General features: G+C 36.0%; 1 protein-coding gene across 6 annotated transcripts in view; it reads right to left on the bottom strand.

Moving 5' to 3' along the window:
• The window catches only part of ZNF438 (zinc finger protein 438), a 172,767-nt gene that overhangs the window by 87,898 nt on the left and 72,663 nt on the right, over positions 1-12,206 (bottom strand). For all 6 annotated transcript variants that reach the window (XM_040451049.1, XM_040451052.1, XM_040451050.1 and 3 more), the window contains one exon: positions 7,163-7,240. The gene's annotated coding sequence lies outside the window, so the exon portion shown is untranslated. The remainder of the gene's footprint in view (positions 1-7,162; positions 7,241-12,206) is intronic.

Genomic DNA, 12,206 nt, shown 5'->3' with positions numbered 1-12,206 from the left:
TGGTTCAAGTCCTGGGAGTTTTTCTTTTTCATGCATCATTCCTATCTACTGCTCCTTGTTCATCCATGATTTGTTTCATAGAATTATAAATAATAGATTTTTGGCACTGATTCTCTATGTAAAGAAACTGTGTATGAGTAGGAGCTAATAATAATTGATAGTAATAGTTCAGTTTATTGAGCACTTAGTATGTGCCATTCACTGTTCTAAATCATTTATATGTATTAAGTGATCTTGCATTCATTTCAACTCCTTGAGGTAGGTACCATTATCCTCACTTTATAGACGAGGGCATGGAGACACTGAGAGGGGTAAGCAGCCTGTGCAAGATCACATAGAAAATAAGTTGCAAATATGAATACAAGCACTCTGCCTCAAGGATCTCTGTTCTTAAACTATTACTCTGCACTCCCCAAAGAAATATGCCATCCTATTACAGTTTGAATTGTGTCCCACAAAATGTTAACTTAAAGTCCTAACCCCTGGTACCTGTGAATGTAACATTATTTGGAAGGGTCTCTGTAAATATAATTAGGTTAAGATGACATTATACTGGATTAGGGTGGGTCCTAATGCAATATGATAGCTGTCCTTATAAGAACAGGAAAACTGAGACACAGAGGAAAGACATCCATGAGATGATGGGGCAGAGTTTGGGGTTATGCTGCCAGAAGCTAAGGAAAGCATGGGGTTACCAGAAGCTACAACAAGCAGGAAGGAGTGTCCCCAGAGGTCTCTGAGGGAGCATGGCTCTGCCAACACCTTGATTTAAGACTTCTGGCCTCAGGGACCGTGAGAGAATACGTTTCTGTTGTTTAAAGGTACGCAGTTTATGGTACCTTGTCATGACAGCCCTGGGAAACCAACATACTGTCTTTCCCTTGTATTGAAATATACCATCTTACCAATCTGTCATTTCCTAGTTTAATACAGATGACAGTAGGAATAACATTAACTGTCCTCTGAATTCTATGTAAAGAAAATCAACAGCCAGGGTTGGGGCTGTGAGAATGAAAAACCCAGCCTCCCATCCAGTTGGGGCAGCTAAGCTACCCTCAGCTCTAGCTGATCACTGTCACATGAACAGTTCAATTTTCACAAGAACCCAGAAAGTGGATTTGTACATTAGTTAAAAACAAATTAAATTAGTTACTAGTTAAAATAACACTAGTTAATAACTAATTCATGTTTAAAACAAACACTGTGCAAACAGGACACATCTATGGACCAAATCTGACCACAATCTCTGTTTTCTTTACTTTGTCCACTTCCCCTTGACCACTTTCACTTGACCAGGCCCTAACTGGAGTCATCCAGCTACCAGATCTAGGAAGCAGGCACAGTGTGGGTACGTTGAGAAGCCATGTGGAAGTCAGCGCTGTAGGACTAGGAAACCCTCTTTGAGATACAGAGTGTAGCAGATGCAGAAGAATCCTACACACTTTTGAATCCAAGACTGAACACATGCACTCCTCTGGATCTGTACCTGGAGTCTAACACTATTCCTCTATTCTGTCAGCTGGCCTTCCTAAGGCTTGCTTTTTTTTTTTTTTTTTTTTTTTTTGTCAGTCTGATATATAAGGGACTTAGAGCTTTACTGGGTAAAGGTTTTGGGTAAGTCTAGGACATGATCTTGGTATATCTCAGATTCACTGCCATTTCATTCATAGCACTGTGTTTATAACGTAAGCATATAACTTATAATTCCTAAATTTCTTATCTCTTATGTGTATATTTGAACGAAGCCTAAGTGGATTGCAATAGCTCAGAGCTGCCTTTCAGTATTCACCATCCTATAACCTGTGAAAGTTGTCCTGAAACCTGGAAACATTTCTGAAAACAAGTTTTGTGAAATTGAAATCAGTTCTACAAAATGTGACTTTATTACTCAGGCTTGTTAGAAAAACTTCTAAAATATAAAGCATTGTTCTGATTATGTTAACATCAACTGTAGCCCAATAGGTCTACTACTATTTAGTAGCCTTAGAATCTTCTGAGTCCTCCTTGGCTATAAACATTGCTTCAGTATCTACAGGAGTTCAGACCTATTTGATACGGTATAGAAACTAATGATTGCTGCTGGTAAGTGAAAGGAAGTACTTGATATGTTGCCAGGACTCTCTCTGCTACATTGAGATATTAAATTCAGTGATGCAGTTTGGCACACTACAGTGTTTGAGACCTGGAAAATTGACAAACATTATTTTAGAAAATTTGTAGAGCAAAGTTAAGAAGTGAAATACTGCAAAATCGGCCCAAGTTCATCTCATTTAATGTTTTGGGCTTTTAAAGTTTATTTTTGCTTGAATTAAAAATATCTCAATCTTCCACTTCAAACTGATAAAATCATACTGAAATTCACTAGCTGATATTTCTCACAAAACCCCAAATAGTCAGGAAAGCCAATTTTATCCACATTTGACAGATGAGGAAACTGAAGCTGAGGGCGTTAAATAACTTGTTCAAGGTTGTTAGTGACAGAGGTAAAAGCCTGCACTCAAACCTCCTGATTCTGAGTTCAGTAACCTTTCCCACAAATATGTCATGCAGACTTCTAAGACCAGGCTGTTTAGCCATTAGGATAGCCAGACCTGTGATCAAAATTGCCCTTGATTTCTTTTTTTTTTTTTTAATGTTTATTTATGTATTTATTTTTTTGAGAGAGAGAGAGAGAGAGAGAGAGAGAGAGAGAGAGAGAGACAGACAGAGCGTGAGCAGGGGAGGGGCAGTGAGAAAGGGAGACACAGAACCTGAAGCAGGCTCCAGGCTCTGAGCTGTTAGCACAGAGCCCACCGCTGGGCTTGAACCCAAGAACCATGAGATCATGACCTGAGCCGAAGTCAGACGCTTAACTGACTGAGCCACCCAGGTGCCCCAAAACTGCCTTTGATTTCTGATGTCAGATAAATCTTTCAAATGTCTGTAAATCTGAAGTTTCTCATTTGTAAAATGGGAGTTAAAATTATAAAACACATGTGAAGACCATAGCACAGGGTGGGCACTGAACAAATGCCAGTTCCCTTCTCTCTTTCTTCTACAAGATCCCTTAAATCTAAGTAGATCGTCCATTCTCTGGTTCAAAATCTGTATGATTGGTGAAACCCTAAATAACTATAGAAAAGTAACTCAGGGGATACGCAGATACTGAAAGCACAACGATAAGCTCATTGTCACAGACAAAGAAGACCATAGCAGAAGTTGTTGTCATGTATGATTATATAATGGCCAAGAGAGTGGTTTAAAAAAAAAATCCATGATCTTGAGTCTTGTTTTTAAAGGGGCAGGTCACATCAAAACATCACGCCTTGAACTCATTCTCTACCATGTAATAAATATGGCTCATTGTCTCCAAACACAAAATATTCAAAACATATCAAACAGGTATGACATACTTCCAACTTAATGGAACTGTTTGAGACTCCAAAAGTAGGTTATCCCAATAGCTATCATGTCCTACATCAGCCAGGAAAGAGATTCCTCAGGACCACATGGCTAGTCAGTGCCACAAAAGAACTTAAATGCTATCTTCTTTGTACCTCCTCTCTCTGGCTCACTTGGGTGAGAATGAAGTAGGGGCACACATGACCGACACTAGGTGGGGATGGGCCTGAAAGAGAGGCAAGAAGTTAAGGGGGCTGCAGATGTGGGCAGGAGGGAAGCATAAGCTCAGAGCTGCTAATGTCAAGAGGCATTCACAGGCCTACTACCACAAAAGCTAAGCAATTAGCAAATCCGATGCTAAAAATATTAAAATGCATAACATGATTTAGAACATTTCTTCCAATTTCAACTTAATGCTAGGGAATTACGTGCCAATAGCTGTCTTACATTTGTGACTCCAGCTCTTGGCACACTCCTGCAGAACTGGGGTTGTGTTATTGCATATGTGGGTGGTTATTAAATGCTTTATAATGATTATGTTAAAGGTTATATTCCTCATACACATAACTTCACTTACTATTATGAGTTAGACGTGTACATGAGTAGACAATGGTCTCCTTCCATTAAATGCAAACTGGCTGAAATTACTGTTTAAGTTGCCAGGTTGTAAGAGAAAAGAGAGCAAATTAATGAGGGTGAAGTTGTATAATCAGTTTATAAAACAAATCATGCTGAGGTCAAGGCTGACATCGCCAACTCCCACACATCTAAGTACCCTTAAAAATGTGACCTTCTCTTTTTTCCCGCCACCACTGCTCTAATTCAAGCTGTTTCTTATTTCTCTTCCATTCACATGCGGTTGATGAATCATTTATCTTGGCAAAACATGAATTCCATCATGTCACCCGTCTCAGAAACCTCTGAGGGCTTCCCACTGCTTGAGACACAAAGGCCCAACTCCAAGGCAAGGCATTCATGGCTCTCCTAAATTTGGCCCATCCTTCTCATTCAGTGGTTCTCAACCACTCGGGGAGGTTTAAAAGATAAACAGGCGTACATCTTGTGCCCCAGAAATTTTATTTATTAGTTCTGGGGAAAGATCTAGGGACTTGTATTTTTAAAAATATCCGTGGATGACTTTTATTCACTGCCAGGGTTGAAGCACTGGTATAATTTTCCCACCTATTATTTCACCCAACATTAACTAAAGCTTCTGTTCCAGCCAGTAATGCTGATTTGTTTGTTTGTACCTCTATTTCTCCATCATGCTGTTAATCCAACTTGGAATATCATTTCCTCTCTTAGCTCTTTATTTAAATTTAAATCTTTACCATTCCTCTAAGACTAACTGAAATCCCACCACCATCTTTATAACCACTGTGAATCATAATGATATTGCCATTCTGATAACCCCAAGGGCATGTGTTACCTTCATGAAGTACTTTATGGCAATTAATAACATATTGTTTGCACTGCGAGTGTTTTTTCCATACTTCACTCCCTGTATTTCTGGCTCCTAGAGGGAAAGTCAACTTTTCCTAGTATCTTTGGTTCTCATTCCCTAGCCCTTTGCACCTACGACAGCATTAAACATAAAGCAGACATTCACTCATGTGCTCAAAGCTTACAATGACTAAACATATTAAAGTCTCCAAAATTTATTAAGTGTATTCTTATAACCTGACAACATAAATTATCAACCTTCGGCATTGTTGATGCATACACTGATGGGTTTTTCATGGGAAGCATCACTACACCCATACAGAAATGATAATTACTTGTCCACAAAATCTGATAGGATGTCAAACACAGGGTTGGCTGATGCCTATAAATGTGTTTTCTCTATAGACAGAAGTACTTTCCATGTTTATATATTCATTTCTCCTAAGTTCATAGAACAACAGAAAGGGAGAAGTAGTAAAATGTCAATACGGTACTTAAAATGACCCACCCATACGATCAAACAGCTGAAGAGTCTACAATGAACTACTGTGGAGAGGCCAGAAGAGCAAATGCTCCCTTGCCCTCAATTTAGGAGACATGAGAGTATCAGTAACCTACAGGTAAATGTCTTTTATGCAAATACTGAAAGCCAAAAACTTCCTGGCATGAGAGCATCCAGCGATATGTTGAGCCACTGCCAGAGCTCCAGCTCAGGCTCTCCTGTGTCTTGAGCAACCCAGAAAGGTACTATCCTGCTTCTAGGGCATGGGAGATGTGATTCCACACTCCAAGCTAAAACTTCTCTGCAAAACAGTATTATGCATGGTAGCTGCCTGTGGTTAAAGTACCACTGGTACATATGAGTTAAATAGTCTTGGGAGGCCTGGCTGAGAATCTAACCACTATTTATAACATTGTTTTTGTGGAAAAAAAATGTTTTCCGCATTCCAAACAACAGAATTAGATATGAACTTTTGGAATACAGTTTTTTTCTTAGATTAGGAACTGACTGCATCTTGTTATTTACACTATGGTCAGTATTTTCCTAGGATAAGATGGCAGAGTTGGGGGGGGGGGGTCTGCCAAGAGTGCAGAACAGGAATAAATAGTTGCCATGAACACAGACCATATGTGACTATAAGGGTGAAAGACAGATGATAAAAGAAAAATCCAGGCACATTACTAATTTATTAAGCAAATATTTACCAAGAACTATTAAGATTATGCTGAATGACATGAGAAACAAAAATTAAACAAGAAGTTTGGTTTTATTTATAGTCCTCACAACCTATGATGGGAGATAAGACGGACATAAACACAAGTAATAAAGCTGCCTGGTAAAATGTGCTAGGACAGTGATAAAAACAAAATATTGGATGAAGTCAGCAGAGAGAGAGACGGAGACAGAGTGTGTGAAAGCTAGTGCTTCTAGCTAGAGCAATCAGGGAAAGTTCATGGAAGAGCATGCACCTGGGCTGAGCCTGGAGGATTTGTACAAGATTTCAACAAGCAGAGGACACAGTAAGATTGAAGGAGAGAACATCCCAGAAAAAACATGAAGTAACAAACACAGTACACAGCAAGCCACAGAGGCATGAAGAATGGTGAGAATTCAGTGAACAGAAAAGAGTCCAGTTGGCTAAGGTGAAGGATATTTTTAGGAGCTGGGTAGAGGGCTTCGAATGCCACGCAATGGAACATGGATTCCATCCAACAGTGAGTGGGGAGCCATTAAAGTGTTTTAAAAGTATTGGAGTTCTATATGCAGATCTATCTGGCAGTGGAATACAGGATGGAGGAAGAGTGAATGAAGACAGAAGACCATCAGGAGATAATTATATTAGTTGACATTGGTCAAGATGACTTTTAAAGCTAAGTTTTTGAATAAACAAACATTTAAGGTTTAAGCACTAGTTCATTACTAAATACCTCCCTTCGATGATCACGAATATATAAATCATTTAGAAAAGCCATACAAAACCTTAAAAAAACTGAAAAACATAGTTTTAGTGGGAAAAAAACTTTTAAAAACATTACGTTTGACATTTAGTCAAGACCTAATGACTAGACTTAATGAAAAATAAAGGAACATTTTTGAAGTGTTAATCTCACTTTTAAAATGATACCACGAGTTTAAACATTACAATTTTAGTAAGCATATGACATTTACAAAGAAATAATCTTTCCACTATTTTCCAAGACCAGTAATTCAATATACAAGGCAACTCTAAGATATTCTGAGAAATTTGAGAGTTCAAAGTGTCACAGATACTGGACTTAATTCTTTAGATGTTAAATCAATCTTAAGCTGTGTTAAAATGGATAAGATCAGACTTACTTGAGGTGATTTGACTTAGTAAATGTCTTCTAAACTTCAAATTTTCAGTGTTGGATGAGACACGGCATTCATCTTTATCTGAAAAAAAAAAACGTAATGGAAGTAATGAAATTGAAAGAATTGATAGGTAGCTTATAGAAGCCAATTATATGATTACACCTTAAAGACTGTAACAGAGTTATATGAAGTCCTATAAAACTGACATTACTTATACTATGTATAATTTAAGAACCTAAGATAAAAATCTCCAGCTATGCCCAAAGACTTCTAAAATAGAAGATATAATACATTTCCTTCATATATTTTTATGTCAATCTCCTCAAAATTCTGAAAAATATATTATTAGATATTCAAGACTGATTGACACCAAATTCTTTAATATAGCCAATAATCAAGCCCTATTCAGTACTAATATCATGGAGAACAGGGAAAGATGAAATTGCATAAGAGAGAGTTTCTGTCATCAAAAAACCCACAAACCACAAGAGGAGACAAACACAAACAACTCCATATCAAGAAAGATATAATAAGTGCCCCAAGAGGGACAGAAGTGAACCAATACCAAGAATTAGAAAGGTGGCAGGGTAAGAGTTAGAAGAGAAAGAACTGATACACAAAGGTGGCACACTAATCACTGAATTGACAGTAGAGAGCAAAGGAACATATCAACTATCCTTTAAATTCTAGAATTAGATCCATCAATAGATGAATACACAAGATGTACTATAATTAAAAGTACACTTACCTTGATGAGTAATGAGTAATGGATAAAAATGTTGAAACATTATTATAGTGCAAACCAGAAACTAATAGAACACCGTATGTTAATTGCACTAGAATTAGCATTTGGAAAAAAAATCTAGAATTGGAAGAATTCAATACTTTTTTTGAGATGGCTGTGCAAAAACTGGCAGTGTCCACAAAAGGCAGGTTTAAAGTTCTTGGGAGGATAGGAAAGAAGAGTTCTGGGGAAGACAAAAGTTACAAAAACTTGTTCAAAATAGAGCACAGGACCCAGATGACATAAGGAACTAGAAGCAGGTCGGCAGTAGAACTACGGTTCCACAAGAACAAGGTAGGTTTGACTCCTTGGGGAAAAAAGAGCATAAGAGTAGGGCTTCACTCAGGATGACAGGTAACAAAACACCATTCTGACTCTCTTTTTCTCTGCTTTATCTGTTTGGTGAGACAGGGCAAAAGACTGGCCACATATGACACCAGTCTCACTTTCTCTTAGAACTTGCCTGCCCAAACCCACATACATTCTCCTGTCATCTACATGGTAAACTCAACAGGGCAAGTTAAGTCAATCCAGTTGGAATAGGGATAAGATTCCATGCAGATATAAACACACTCTTTTACCCAGTTTCCACCCACATAAAGTTGACATTTTTATTCTAAACTGAGTTACGTCATGTCTACTTCTCAAAGGGTTTGGTTTAGAAGTTGGAAGAAGGAATATACGGTATAAAACTCCAACAAAAGGTATGTAAACCTTTGAATGGAAATCAACCTTAATTATATGGAAAGTGAGTTTAGTGTAGAACCTGTCAGCCAAAGTGAAGTTTGAAATTTTCTAAAAACATTCGACAAAGACCTAATACTGAGACTTAATGAGGTTAAAGAACATTATTAGAGATGCAGATTTCTAATTATGGGGCCAATGCCTTTAAAAGATATAGCACTATTCACAATTTTTACTTTTTCGTGTCATTTTGGTGAGTTGTATTTTTCAAGGAATTTGTCCATTTCATGTAAGTTGTCACATGTATTGACATAATGTTCAGAATATTTTACCCTTTAGATACTTCTTGGATCTCTAATAATGTTTCCTTTTTATATCTATACTGTTAATTTGAGCTTTCTCCTTTTTACTTAGTAGGGGCTTATACATTTTATTAATATTTTCAAAGAAACAACTTTGACTTTATTAATCTTCGTCAGTCTTCTCTATAGAATGCCTTGTTTCTTTGTAATTTCCTTCCTTCCAGTTTATTGAATGAAATTGAACTTCTTTTTCTAGGTTTTTGAAATGAAAAAATGGATGGTTGGCTTTCAACCTTTTAAACATAAACATTTAAAGCTACATATTCTAAGCACCACTTTAACGTTCTCTCACAGCTTAGATACTAATTGTGGTTGTATTTCTTTGACCGGTACTGGATTATTTAAATGTATGCTGTTTATTTTCCAAACAGAGGATTAAAAAAAAATCTTTATTTCTAGTTTAATTCCACTGTAGAACATATATGATTTCAATCTTTTACATTTGTTGAGATTTGCTTTTTAGCTCAGCATATGTTCTATTTTGGTAAAAGTTTCTTGTACACTTGTAGTGTATTGTAGTCTGCAAGAGTTGAGAATAACATTCTATAACAGCAATAGGTCAAGTTGGTTAACAGTATTGTTAAACATCCTATAACATTTATGATTTTTAAAAATCTGCTTATTATATCTAGTGGTTCAAAGAAGGTTATTAAATTCTCCAAATAGGATGGTGAAATCATGATTTCTCCTTGTTGTCCTGTGAATTTTAGCTTTACATATTTTGGAGTTAAATTGTCAGGAACATACAAATTTAGAACTATTCTGTCTTCCTATTGAATTGACCCTTTTATCATCATAAAATTCTCCCTTTATCTTCCATAAAACTTCTTGCTTTAAAGTCTACTTTATCTGATATTAATATATCAGATTTCTTTTAGTGTTTGCACAGTGTACCTCTCTTCCCATATTCTTCTATATAATATATCTTGTGCAAACTAGATATAGTTGGGTCTTTTTTTTAAATGTAGTTCAAAACGTTTTGGCTTTTAGTTGGAGGACTAAACCTATGTATATGTAATCAGATACTGATATTTAAAATACCTTATTGGTTTTATATTCATTCCATCTAATCTTTTTTCTTCTTTTAATTAATAAACTTTTATTACTACATTTTATCTCTTGTTAGCATTTTTTAAAATTCCAATATAGTTAACATACAATGTTATATTAGATTCAGGTGTACAATATAGTTTTGCACAGAATCTGCACCAGTTTGCATTCCCACCAACAGTGCAGGAGGGTTCCTTTTTCTCCACAACTTCGCCAACACATGCCATTTCCTATATTGTTGATTTTAGCCATTCTGACAGGGTTGAGATGATACCTCGCTGTAGTTTTGATTTGCATTTCTCTGATAACGAGTGATATTGAGCATATTTTCATGTGTCTCTTGGCCACCTGGGTGTCTTCTTTGGAGAAGTGTCTGTTCATGTCTTCTGCCCATTTTTTAACTGGATTATTTGTTTTCTGGGTGTTGAGTTGTATCAGTTCTTTACAGACTTTGGATATTAACCCTTTATTGGTTATGTCATTTGCAAGTATCTTTTCCACTCCTGTAGGCTGTCTTTTAATTTTAATGATTCTTCCCTTTGCTGTGCAGAAGCTTTTTATTTTGCTATGGTCCTAATAGTTTATTTTTGCTTTTTTTTCCCTTGTTTTAGGAGGCATATCTAGAAAAATGTTCTACGGCCAAAGGAGATATAACTGCCTATGCCCCCTTCTAGAATTTTTATGGTTTTAATTCTCACATTTAGGTCTTTAACCTATTTCAAATTTATTTTTCTGTATGGTGTAAGAAAATGATCCACTTTAATCCTTTTACATGTAGCTGACCAGTTTTCTGAAAATTTGGTGAAGAGACTGTCTTTTCCCATTGGATATTCTTTCCTGCTTTATCGAAGATTAATTGACCAGATAATGAGTTTATTTCTTGGTTCTCTATTCTGTTCCATTTATCTATGCGTTTATTTTTGTGCCATTACCATACGGTTTTGATAACTACAGCTGTATAACTTGAAGGCTGGAATTGTGATACCTTCAGCTTTGCTTTTTCTATTTCGAGATTACTTTGGCTATTCAGGGTCCTTTGTGATTCCATATAAATTTTAGGATTGTTTCTGTTAGCTTTTTGTTCAAACATCTTTGTAGTTTCTCATGAAATTATCATAGAGATTACAAATACTTCCTTGAATTACAAAACTTGACTTTTACCACTTCCTATACAAGACAATAATTGGTTTAACTCCATTTATACCTATCTGCAATTTGTTCTACTGTTTTCATTTAATTTATTTCTACATATGTTTTAAGCCTGAAAGACATTGTTATTATGGCTTTAAATAGGCAAAAATCTTTTATATTTACTCACATATTTATGCTTTTCATTTTTTTCCCTAAAGTTCTGTGGTTCCAATTGCGATCATTTTTCTTCAGACTGAATACCTTCCTTTAGTATTACTGTACTATGGTTCTACCTGTGATAAAGTCTCCCACCTTTTGTCTAAAACTGTCTTTGTCTTCATTTAAAAAACACTTTGCTGGGCATAAAGTTTCAGGTTAGCAGTATTTTTCCTTTCTGCACTTAAACTTTAAAGATGTTATTCCATTGTTCCCTGATTTTAATAATTTCTGTAGAACAATCTGCCATCAATCTTATCATTGTTCCTTTCAAGTTACTATGGTTTCTTTCCTTGGGTTATTTTAAGATTTTCTCTTTATATCTGCTCTTCCTGAGTTTCATTATGTTATACTTACATATGGTTTTCTTTATATAATATTGCTTGGAGTTCACTAAGTTTTTTTTTTTTTTGTATTTCTTGAATCTGTGGATGGCTATCTTTCATCAGCTTGGAAAATCTTTGGTCACTATCTTTTCAAATATTGGTTTTGCTTCTTCTTTCCTCCCAGTACTCCAATGATATGTAGATTAGGTGAAATGATTCAATCCATATGTCTCTTAACCTGTTTTGTTCTTTCCATTCTTTCCCCCCACCCATGCTTCACCTTGTACATTTTCCCATTGAACTGTCCTTCAGTTTACTAATTCCAGTTGTTTATTTTTTAACTGTGCTTACTTTACTATTAAACTAAAATCTTAATTTCAGATTACATTTTTTAGCTCTAGATCCCACCATTCTGTTGCCATTCTTTGTCTTTTCCTCTATTTAGCTGTTTCTTTTATTTCCTTTATATATTCATATGACGATAAAATCATTGC

This window comes from Herpailurus yagouaroundi, unplaced genomic scaffold (assembly GCF_014898765.1).
Source record: "Herpailurus yagouaroundi ecotype Mexico unplaced genomic scaffold, PumYag 203, whole genome shotgun sequence".
Classification (NCBI taxonomy): domain Eukaryota; kingdom Metazoa; phylum Chordata; class Mammalia; order Carnivora; family Felidae; genus Herpailurus; species Herpailurus yagouaroundi.
Note: the sequence above shows the minus strand (reverse complement) of the source record. Positions and strands in the feature narration are given on the sequence as shown.